This window comes from Trachypithecus francoisi, unplaced genomic scaffold (assembly GCF_009764315.1).
Source record: "Trachypithecus francoisi isolate TF-2019V2 unplaced genomic scaffold, Tfra_2.0 Lachesis_group6, whole genome shotgun sequence".
Classification (NCBI taxonomy): domain Eukaryota; kingdom Metazoa; phylum Chordata; class Mammalia; order Primates; family Cercopithecidae; genus Trachypithecus; species Trachypithecus francoisi.
Window position 1 is genome coordinate 103,574,870 of NW_022681471.1, and position 13,322 is coordinate 103,588,191.

Below are 13,322 nucleotides of genomic sequence, written 5' to 3' on the forward strand. Positions count from 1 at the left end.
CCAGGATTCCTGAGCCGAGCCCTACCCCGCAACTAAAATCTTTAGGAAATAAAGTCAGTCGACTGAACCCACTTTATACCACCACCAAACTCCCAAGGGAATCAAATAGGATAAAGGAAAAGAACAAAAACAAAAGGACAACAACTTTAAAGAATGAAGGAACATCAGCCCACAAAGATGAGAAAGAACCAGTACAAGAACTCTGACAACTCAAAAAGTCAGAGTGCCTTCTTTCCTCCAAACAACAACACTAGTTCTATAGGAAGGGTTCTTAACTGAGCTGAGATGACTGAAATGACAGAAGTATAATTCAAATTATATACTGGACCAAATGGACCTGATAGATGTTTTATGAAGATCTCTACCCCAAAACAACAAATATACATTATTCTCATTGCTACATGGTACATGCTCTAAAATCAACCACACAATCAGAGATAAAGCAATCCTCAGCAAATTAAAAAGAACTGAAATAATACCAAACACTTTCTTGGACAACAAACAACAAAAATAGAAGTCCAGACTGAGAAAATTGCTGAAAACCTTACAATTAAATGGAAATTCAACAAGCTTATCATGAAACACTTTTGGGTAAATAATGAAATTAGGGCAGAAATTACGAAGTTCTGTGAAACTGAGAACAAAGATGCAACATAGCAGAATCTCTGAGACACAGCTAAGGCAGTGTTAAGAAGGAAATGTACTGCACTAAACACCCACTTTAAAACATTAGAAAGATCTCACATTAACAACCTAACATTACAACTGAAAGGAACAAGGGCAAAACAACCCCAAAGCTAGCAGAAGACAAGGAATAACCAGAATCAGAGCTGAACTGAAGGAGATTGAGAGACAGAAAACCATTAAAAAGATCAAAGAAGCCAAGAGCTGAATATTTGAAAAAGAAATGATAGGCTGCTACCTAGATTGAAAAGATAGAAAATCCAAACAAACACAATTAGAAAAGACAAAAAGGATGTTACCACTGACTCCATAGAAATATGTTAATACAAATCATCAGATACTACTTAGAACACCTCTATGGACCCAAACTAGAAAATCTAGAAGAAATAAGTAAATTTTTAGAAACATACACTCTCCCAAGACTAAACCAAGAAGAAATTGAATCCTTGAACACACCAAAAATGAGCAACAAGATTGAATCACAAATAAATACCCTACCAACCCTACAAAGACCAGGACCAGATGGATTCATAGCCAATTCTACCAGATATATGATGAAGAGATTGTACCATTCTTAAGGAAACTATTCTGAAAAATTGAGTGGAAGGAATTCCTCCCCCAACTTATTCTATGAGGCCAGCATCATCATGGCACCAAACCTGGCAGAGACACAATAAAAAAAAAAAGAAAACTTCAGGCCAATATCCTTGATGAACATTGATGCTAAATCCTCAGTGAAATACTGCAAACCAAACCCAGCAGCACATCAAAAATCACCACCAGGATCAAGCAAGCATTATTCCTGGGATTCAAGATTGTTACAACATATGTAAATCAGTAAATGTGATTTATCACATAAATAGAACAAAAGACAAAGAATGTATGACGATCTTAATAAATGCAGAAAGGGCTTTCAACAAAATTCAAACTGTCTTCATGTTAAAGACTCTCAGAAAACTAGGCATTCAAGGAACAAACCTCAAAATAATAAGAGCCGTCTATGACATAGCCAATATGAGACTGAATGGTCAAAAGCTGGAAGCATTATCCTTGAAAACTGGCATAAGACAAGAACGCCCTCTCTCATCACTCTTATTCAACGTAGTATTATAAGTTCTGTCCAGAGCAATCAGGCAAGAGAAAGAAATAAAAGTCATCCAAACAGGAAAAGAGGAAGTCAGACTATCCCAGTTTAGAGATGACATGATTCTATATGTGGAAACCCCATAGCCTTGGACCAAAAAGTTCCTTAAGCTGATAAACAACTTCAGCAAAGTTTCTGTACAAAATCAATGTACAGAAATTACTATCATTCCTATACATCAACAATAGCCAAGCTAAGAGACAAATCAGGAATAAAATTCAATTCACAATTGCCACAAAAAGAATAAAATACCTACAAATACAGCTACCAGTGGATGTGAAAGATCTCCACTCTGAGAATTACAAAACACTGCTCAAAGATATCAGGGGTGACAAAACTATGGAAAAACATTTGATACTCATGGATAGGAAGAATAAATATTGTTAAAATGGCCATACTGCCCAAAGCAATTTACAGAATCTATGTTATTCCTAAAAGTACATTTATAAAACTATAAAAAAAAAACATTTTAAAATTCATGTGGAACCACAACAGAGCCCAAATAGCCAATGCAATCCTAAGCAAGAGAAACAAAGCTGGAAATAGCATGTTACCTTACTTCAAACTATACTCCAGGGCTACAGTAACTAAAAGAACATGGCACAAACACAGACACATAGAACAAAGGAACAGAATAGAGAGCCCAGAAATAATGCTGCAAACCTACATACATCTGATCTTCCACAAAGCAGACAAAACAAACAATGAGGAAACAACACCCTATTTAATAAATGGTGCTGGGATAACGGGCTAGCCATACGCAGATAATTGACCATGGACCCATTCCTTACACTATATAAAAAAGAAATAATGCTGCAAACTTACATCTGATCTTCCACAAAGCAGACAAAACAAACAATGAGTAAATAACACCCTATTTAATAAATGGCAGTGGGATAACTGGCTAACCATATGCAGATGACTGACACTGAACCCATTCCACACACACAGACACACACAGACACACACACACACACACACACACACAATTCCTTACACTATAAACTATATTAAAAAATCCACAAGATGGATTAAAGACTTAAAGGAAATCCCAAAACTATAAAAACTCTGCAAGACAACCTATGTAATACCAGTATGGAATTAGAAACTGGCAAAGATGTCATGATAAAGATACCAATAGCAACTGTGACAAAAACAAAAACTGATAAATTAGATCTTATTAGACTAAAGAGTTTCTTCACAGCAAAGGAAACTCTCAATAGAATAAACAGGCAACCTACAGAATGCAAGAAAATATTTGCAAACTATGCATCTGGCAAAAGTCTAATATCTAGCATCTGTAGGAACTTAAATTTACAAGAAAAAAAATTAAACAACCCCATTAAAAATGGGCAAAGGACAAGAACAGATACTTTTCAAAAGAAGACATAAATGCAGCCAACAAGTATATAAAAAGGAGGTCAATATCACTGATCATTACAGAAATGCAAATCAAAACCACAATGAGATACCACCTCACACTGGTCAGAATGGCTATTACTAAAAAGTCAAAAAATAACAGATGCTGGTGAAATTGTGGAGAAAAGGGAATACTTATACACTGTTGGTGAGAGCATAAATGAGTTCAACCATTGTGGAAAGCAGTGTGGCACTTCCTCAAAGAGCTGAAGACAGAACTACCATTCAACCCAGCTATCCCATTACTGGGTATATACCCAAAGGAATATAAATCATTCTACCGTAAAGACGCATGCATGTAAATGTTCACTGCAGCACTATCTACAATAGGAAAGACATGGAATCAACCTAAATGTCTATTAATGTATGACTGGATAAAGAAAATATGCTACATATACATCACGGTATACTATGCAGCTATAAAAAAAGAATGAGATAATGTCCTTTGAAGGAACATTGACGGAGCTTGAGGCCATTATACTTAGCAAACTAACGCAGGAACAGAAAACCAAAACTACATGTTTTCACTTATAAGTGAGGGCTAAAGGATGAGAACACATGGACACCAAGAGGTGCACAACAGACATTGGGGCCTACTTGAAGGCAGAGTGTGGGAAGAGGGAGAAGATCAGAAAAAATAACTACTGGGTACTAGTCTTAGTACTTGGGTGATGAAATAATCTGTACAACAAACTCCCATAACACAAGTTTGCCTATATAACAAACTTGCACATGTACTCCTGTACCTATAATAAAACTTTTTTTAATGTAGCCTTTTTAAACTATAAGATGTTTTTTGTAAGCTTTGTGGTAACCACAAAACAAAGACAGCAATAGAGGAAGAAAAGAATGAAGTGTCTACAAATCAACCAGGAAACAATAAACAAATGACAACAGTAAATCCTCACATATTGATAATTACCTTCATTGTAAATGAGATGAAATCCTCCCACCAAAAGGCATAGAGTGGCTGAATGGCCAACAAAATTACCCAGTCACACACTGCCTAAAAGAGAGACTAACTTCTCCTGTAAGGGCACACATAGAATAAAAGTGAAGGGATGGAAAAAATATATTCATGTAATTAAAAACCAAAAGAGAAAAATAGCTACACATATGTAGAAAAAAATAGTTTTAAGTAAAAACTCCCTCCAGAGAGAAAGAAGGTCATTCGTGATAAAGGGGTAAATTTATCAAGGGGCTATACCAATTATAAATGTATATGCACCGAACATCGGAGCAGCTAAATATATAAAACAAATATTAATATATATGAAGAGAGAGATAGACTGTAATACAATAACAGTAGGGGAATTCAATATCCACTTTCAGCAATGGACAAATCTTTAAGAAAGAAAATAAATACAAAACACTGGACACATGCTACACCTTAGACCAAATGGATCTAGCAGATATACACAAATCAGTACATCCAATAGATGTACTGCATTGTGCAGAATACACATTCTTCTCAAGCACATAGAGAATATCTCCAGAATAAATAAAATGTTAAGCCATAAGAAGTCTTAGCAAATTTAAGATGGAAATGGCATTAAATATATTTTCTGACAATGGCATGAGAGTAGAAATAAGTAACAACAGGAATTTTAAAAAATTCACAAACACATGGAAATTACACAACATGAACCTGAACCACCAATGGAGAAATGGAGAAATTATAATTCAAATTTTAAAAGTCTTGAGATAAATTTAACCTCTGCCACTTACTGGTTTTGAGACATTAGGAGTTAATATAATTTCTCTGAGTTCACCGTCATCATCTGTAAAATGGGTATAACAATAGCACCACATTTTATGTTGCTGTGAGGCAGAAATGAGGTAATTTATACAAATGACTTAAGCTGGTGCCTTATACATGGCAAGCTCTCAATAACTGTGAGCTGTTTTCATTAGTGAAAGCAAGTCGTGATACTGTAAAAGACTTTAACTAGGACCTGTCTTTTTTTTTTTCTGGTATACAGAGCTGACATTTAGGAAGCCCTATTTTTTTTTAGATTACCTTTACCAATAGATTTCTTGCAGATTCATATCCACAGTAGAAATAACTTATTTCTAGTTTTGAAAACATGTTTTTAAACCAGTCCCTTAGAAGACTCCTGTGTGATCCACACGAGGAAAACATACTTCCAAATGCATTCTTTGTCTCAGGGCAAAAATATCATAAAATATGTAATCCAATTTGTAACCTCCTTATTTGCTAAAATCTCATCTATTACATTGTGTTGAGTTATTGCTCAAAATATCCCTCTCCCTGTTAGGTAATATCCCTCATTATCAGGAATAGGTAGTTCCTTCATACATTATTTCCACATTATAAATTACTCAGATAATTGTCATTACAACGATGCTTTAGATTTGTGTGGAGTCCACTGTTTTGATATGAAGAGTGACTGGCCCACATTCTTCCTCAAACCTTGTAAAAATTATTTCATTACTGTTTGTGAAAGTTCATTGGTTGTGTAGCATTAACTCTTTAATCAAGTTTGAATGGAAAATTATAAATGAAAACACTTCCTAGATTCACACTTGATTTAGTTGTTCATTAAAATAACCTCGTATTGGATGTGTGTTTCACTCTTAAAAATTGGCAAACTGCTAATACATCTCACTTCACTGGGCCAAGTCCATGTCTCATTTAACTTTGACTCCCCAGCAGCAGCTCAATTATTAAGAACAAATGCTTGTTGAATCAAATTAAACAGCCACCAACAGCAGACAAATGAAAGTTGTGGTTAGTAAGATAGGCCGAACCGAAACACTGCCCTTGTGAAAAAGCATTTTTAATCACCTCGTTATGTTCTAGGACAAAATAATCATTTATAAAAATGATTACATATTTTCCATATTTAGAAAAGAATAGTTTTGTATTATGTTAATGTCTGCCTGGGAATAAAATAAGTACCTTATCAAATTCATTGAAATTATAAGAATATAAGTATATCTAAAAGTAGCTGTGAGGATACATTTAAATTAAAACACCTGCAAGAGTTTATGGTAAGGTATCGCTTCATGTCCAATATTGTTTGGGGAAAATGCAGTGTCAATTTATAGAATTACAACATGTATTTTAGGGCCGGAGAGAAGCTTAACATGTCCTTTACTGAACCTAGAGAGGAATGCACTGCCACAGGATGTCCATCCAAACTTGAATAGTGACACAGGAAATGCTGATAATCTCTACTGGAGGAAAGAGGTGGAGTGTAAGATGCTGCACATTACTTGTATATTTATTTAACATTCCAGGACTTTATTATTAAAATACTGTATGGCACATGTGCCTTATTTTTTTTTTCTCATAGCTCAGTGCCAGAATTTTGAGGAATTTCAGCATGCTTTGGTGAGAAAAGAAGCATGTATTTGTTTTCCAAAAGATTGAAAGCCCTGACTGCTTTTGTCCAAAGGATGTATTACTCAAAAACAAGCAATGTTGGAAAAGCAAAAGGAAGAACTTTACTGCTGATAAGATGAATATACAGGTAGAGGAAGGGAGGAGTATATGCTATGTGGGAGCCCTAAACCACCTCTCAACTTAAGTATTAGATAAATATCAATGTCATCATTCCCAGAAACCATTCATTTAAAAATGAAAAGTAGAGGATAACAGAAAAGAAATATAGTGTTAGGAGTAATCCATCAGGAAACAAAATGGTTGTGTGTGTTATCTACACTCACGCTGAGGGGCTTGAATTCCATCTTTTGCTTTGAAATTTACTGTGCTGGAATTTTCACAGCAAAGGCAAGTTTTGCATAATGACTTCTCCATGAAAGAGCCGTTAAGCTGCCAGGTATATGCTTCTGGAATAACACGCCATGAGATTCTTTGATGTTGTTTACTGAGTTATTTTCTTTGGAATATTGTTCTGTAAATTTTGGTAGAAAAAACATCTCATGATTAGGAAGTTGGGAAAATGCTGAATATTTTATCCTCTTGTTGTAAATGTACAATATATTTCTATATTGAAGACTGAAAATTCCTAGAGTAAAAAATATAAACTGAAAACAAAGCAAAAAAATTTTGCTAATTTTATAAACACAAATATGTTCTGCATATATAAAATTATATTTATATATAAAATATACAAATATATATTACATAAATATACATATTATATATACAAAATATATAATTATTTATATATTATATATAAATACACATATATTGAAAATATTGCCATGAATCCATTTTTTCACTGAACACCTATCGCTATTTTGTATGACATGATGATAGTGAACAGAGTCTAATAAACCTGGTTTAAGGCCGGACACAGTAGCTAATGCCCGTAATGCTAGCATTTTGGGAGGTAGAGGCAGGAGGATCTCTTGAATCCAGGAGTTCGAGACCAGCCTGGGCAACATGGGAAAACCACATCTCTACAAATAATACACAGATTAACCAAGCGTGATGGTGTGGGCCAGTCCCAACTACTCAGTCCCAGCTACTCTGGAGGCTGAGGTGGAGCTGTAGTGAACCGTGATGGCGCCACTGCACTCCAGCCTGGGTGGCAGGGTGAGACCTTGTCTTAAAAAAAAAAAAAAAAAAAAAGGAAAAGCTGGTTTGAGGAATTAAAACCCCATAAATTATGATGGAAACACACTTCCAGGTGACAAGGAGTGGCTGTGATAGCAGCATTCACTTCTATTTTCATGGAGACAATTTTTTTTTTATTTTTTCCTTTTCATTTTTCATGCCTTTCCTTTCAGCTTACTCTATTAGGAATAAAGAGAAAAATGTCATTTGCTACCCCAGAGGAGTTTTTCAGTCCACTATAAATAATTACAATAGAATCTGATAAAGGTGTATTGATAATGAGATTTATTAGCTAAGTTTCTCTTGTAGCAAGCAAAGAAAACCAATCAAAGTTAGATACATGAAATCTAAGCACAGAAATAAAATCAGGCTCAAAAAAGTTCTAGAAAGCAGATATATCATTTTCAATAACACAATTACTGACTGCTTTGAACAAAGACAGCCTTCCTAAGCAAAAATACAGAATCTTGTGTGGAGATTCAAAATGAAGCCCGCTGCTGGTAGAATGAATGCATATAAATAAATAAATAAATAAATAAATAAGAAATACATATAAATAAAATTTAAATCTATGCATATATAAGTATACTCGAATATCATTGTTCCTTCAACATTGATTTGTTCAACGTTGTTTCATTATAACGTTGATGAGAAAAAAATCAATTTCCAGAGGGGTCACTGTCTGTGTGGAGTTTGCAGGTTTCCCCATGTCTGTATGTGTTTTCTCCATGTACTCCCATTTCTTCCCACATCCTAAAGTTGTGCACATTAGGTGAGTTGGGGTGTCTACATTATCCCAGTGTAAGGGGTGTGTGTGTGTGTGTGTGTGTGTGTGTGTGAGTGAGAGAGAGAGAGAGAGAGACCTGCGATGAGATGGCATCCTGGCCAGGGTTGATTCCAGCCTTGCTCCCTGAGCTTCCCAGGTATGTACCAGCCACTCTCCCCCTGAATTGGAATACATGAATAAATAACTATTTTACTTGTTTGTATTAATCTTTTAAATGTACGTATAGCTCACATTTATGTCCATGTTTAATACTAGAAGTAATTTGGTCTTTCTTTACAAGTTTGGTGATGTTTTGTGATGGGAAATATGCCATAAAACTTAATTCTTGTTTATATCAATTAGCCTAGGGTAAAATGGGTTTCCTTACAAGCTCTTTTGCATAAAGTTGCAGTTTCCAAAAACCTATCAACAACATTAACTGAAGACTTACTATAATATATATGTATATATAATTACGTTATTGGAAGAAATAGTACAGATGCCCAGCAATGGTGACTATAGGGATTTACTACGAAGTCTATGGAGAAACCAGCCCATTCCCATTAAGTCACTGTCACTCAAGGTGAGTTTGTCAAAGAGGTACTTTGTCATGCCATCTTCCAGGATCCCCATCTTGCTACCCAGAATCAACAAACGTTAACATTTTCATATTTAAGAAACAGTTTTCATGTAAAGATGAAGACCTCTTTTGTTTATTTTAATCCCTGTCCAATCTCATTCCCTTCACTTCTTCCCCAGAGGCAAGGATGAATTCCGGACCATGTTTCACACCTTACGATGCCCAAGCACCCCCAGACACAGGACCCCAGACTGCCCATCCCAACCCATCCCACTCCATATATCCACGTAGTTTATACAGGGAAGACTAATGTGTTTTCCAGGGACCTATGGAATACCTTCCTCCTCCATCCTTGGAGATCCTGAGCTGCGTGCAGATGGGGCAGGACTGGGTGGAGAGACTGCTGGATACCAACTTTAAACCTGCATAAGGATATGCCTTTATTCCTAAATAGTGAGAGTTTTGCAGGCACGCCTCAACTGGACACCTTTACTGCTTTGAAAACCAGATAACTTTATTGCCAACAATGGTAAAACTGAAAGGAAAAAACTTAAGAGAACGTTCTGAAAGGGCAACATGCACACACCCCGTCTGGCAGCCCAATCCGGTGAAGGCACCCCGTGGCTGTGGGGCCCATCTGGACTCAGGGCTCTTCCCCACTGTGGCCCAGGGTGAGCTTGTCACACAGGTACTCTGCCAGGCCGGTTCCCCGTCGCCCATATCTTGCGCAGGTTGCTCAGGTAGCCACCCGGCTCTTTGATGGCCTTGACCTGCCGGTTCAGGAAGTGGCTCTCCAGGAAGTCGCACAGCTGGGGGTCGCCCTTCTCCATGGCCAGGTAGTGCAGCTCCAGGAGGCTGTAGTTGACGCTCTCCTCCAGGTGAAAGGTACACTCCGTGGCCTCGAGCCCGCTCTCTCAGTATTCAGGCTCTGGTTTCCAGATGTCAGGAAGGCAGATGAGGCCACCGCGCGGGTTCTGCAGCATTATCAGCTTCTGGGCGTGCTCCCTCTTCTCGTCGACTGGCTCAGGAAGTAGAGGCTGCAACGCTCCAGGGTCACGTTGTCCTGGTCTAAGTAGAAGGACATGGACAGGTACACACAGGAGGCGTGGAGCTCCAGGTTGACATGCTGTTGATGGCGGCGTCGCAGTGGGGGTGGTAGTTCTGGCGTACCTGCCGTAGCGGGTACATGTAGGACTTCAGTTGATTTAATGAAGTCCACCCACATTAGGGAGGGCAATCATCTTTACTCAGTCTGATTTAAATGCTAATCTCATCCTAATTCATCCACAAAGGCACAGCCAGAATAGTGTTTGACCAAGTATTTAGGCACTCGGAGACCCAGTGAAGTTGAAACATAAAATTAACTCATAATATTATTCATAACAAGTCCACAGTGAACAGATACAATTTCTAGTGTTATAATCTGTGAAATCTAGTTTCACTTATCTCCATCATTTAAAAAATAGTTACACAATTGATAAAACACAACACGTTCTGGCTCAGTGTCAGTGATTAGCTCTCATCCATGCATTCAACACATTTCTACTTAGCACCTATAAGTTACCAGATATTTTTATAGATAATAACATAAAAACTTGTTCTAAACATTCCTCGTATTTTCATTTTTTTTGTAGCTAAGCAATATTCAACGTTCTGCATCATCCCTTGTTTAAATAGTAATACACGCAGTAGACGCTATGATGTACTCACAAGGAAGTGAACCATAAGTAGTTGGCGGCTTATCTCTCTCTCTCTCCCTCTCTCTCTCTCTGTGTGTATGTGTGTGTGTGTATGTGCATATATTTACACATCTGTGTATATATGCATACGAATAAAGAAAATCACTTTTTAATGAGAGTAGCGAAAGTGGTGCATCAATCCAAAACCAGTATTAACCTGTCTCTGGGCTGTTCACTCTGTATTAATTATTTCATTATCACAGAAACATTCTGAATTAATTTTTATTTTTATCACCCATATCTTACAGATAAATACATTGTGAATTAGAGCGTTTGTAACATACTAAAACACTTTTTAAAATTATACTGGTATGAACACTTAGCATGAGACCTACTCTAACATATTTTTTAGTGCACAGTAGATTATGATAGACAGTAGAGTATGATAGGTGCAATGATGTGCTGCAGATCATAAGAGTTTAATTTTTTTCTTTTTTCTTCCACACCCCCCCGCTTTGGTTTTCTTTTGTTGTTGTTGTTTGTTTTTTGTTTTTGAGACAGAGTCTCAAGCGATTCTTGTGCCTCAGCCTCCCGAGTAGCTGGGTACCATCACACTGGTAAAGAGTTTATTCATCTTGATCAATGGAAACCTTATATCTATGAATTAGTAACTCCCCATTGCCTTCTCCCCCAGCCCTTGGCAACCATCATTCTATTCCTTGATTCTATGAATTTGACTATTTTCGATATCCCATATAAGTGGAATCATGCAGTGTTTATCTTTTTCATTACTGGTTTATGCCACTTAGCAATCTGTTGCAATCATTTGGCATAGTGTCTTCCAGGTTCATCTATATTGTGGAATTTTTTTTCTTTTTAAAGGCTGAATGGTAATTTATTGTATGTATATACCACGTGTTCTTTTTCCATGCCTCTGTTGATGGACATTTAGATTGTTTCCACATCTTTTGAGCTCACAACTTGTAAATAGCAGACACAGTGACACATTTAGCTGTATTCCTCCCTAGGTAGTTTGGAAAGTTTTGCAGGACCAGGAACTCCTCTAGGACAAATACTGTGTGTAATTTGCTCAATGATCAATTCCACATAGTAAGGGTTCAAAAATATGATTTAAAGGATTGATCAGCCTGTTAAAAGTTTTAGTCTTATTATTTTTCCAAATTTAAACAATGAGTGGGAGTGGACGTTGACTATTTATTTAAACAGTGTTTCCTTTGGAAGAAAAAAGAATCAGTGACACTCAATGGTGAGAAATTCTTATAATTTTAATTAAATATTCACTAAGATAAAACTAGTTATAAAAATGTGTATGCTTAAAGGTATGTTTTTATACCTGTAAAATAAACAATTTATAAATATTACAAATAAAACTGTAAAAGTAAAAACTAAGAAATTTCAATTGTATTTCACACTGTGTTTTTGTCTTAAACACAATCACTTCTCGCTGAGAATAGATCTAGTTTCTGTGTTGCAAGTTTTCTTTTGAATGTGCCATGCCTATATACAATATACTTGGAGTATCTTCATTCTTGAGCACTCTTTTTTACTGAAATGTTTGACACACCCTATTTAACATAATGATTCATAATGTAATTTTTCTTTCAGGAAACGTAAGCCATCCTTTAAATATTGTCTGGTCAAGTTCTTTTTTATGAAGTTGTGAAACGTAAAGTGATACTTTATTCTGATGAAGCTTGATTTTTTTCACAAATTACAATAAAGAGTCTTGAGAATTTCAATAACTGAAGGTGCTGCAGTTTCCTTCTGTTAATATATTATTCCTTTCCTAATCATCACTTTGCAGCTGGTAAAATAAGCCAACATGACTATAAGGGTGAACATGAGACAACTTCATTTTTACACTAGGAAATGCCATCTGGCAGCAATCTCACTTAACAGGATTGAAAACGCACATCCAATAAGAACATTGAATTTTTCTGGCTATATTGAACTGTAAAGAGATTGAGAAAATCCTGAAAATGTTTAGAGTGATTTTTCATTTAGATGTAACACAAAAAAAGATCTATGGGATTATCCAATACAAACAGAGGATACTGAATTGGAATGGCATGAACACACCATGTATTCAGTAATTATTTTTTGAGGACTTCATGTATTTTAGTCTTTGTGCTAAATGCCAAATGATTGCAGCAGACATTGGCTTTAATCTCATGGGCACAAGAGCCTGTTTTGGTTCATTCTCTTTGCCAATAGAATATATATATATATGACAAAGACAAGCAATGGGGAAAGGATTCCCTATTTAATAAATGGTGCTGGGAAAACTGGCTACCCATACGCAAAAAACAGAAACTGGACCCCTTCCTTACACCTTATACAAAAATCAACTCAAGATGGATTAAAGACTTAAAAGAAAACCTAAAACCATAAAAAACCCAGAATAAAACCTAGGCAATACCATTCAGGACATAAGCATGGGCAAAGCCTTCATGACTAAAACACCAAAAGCAATTGCTACA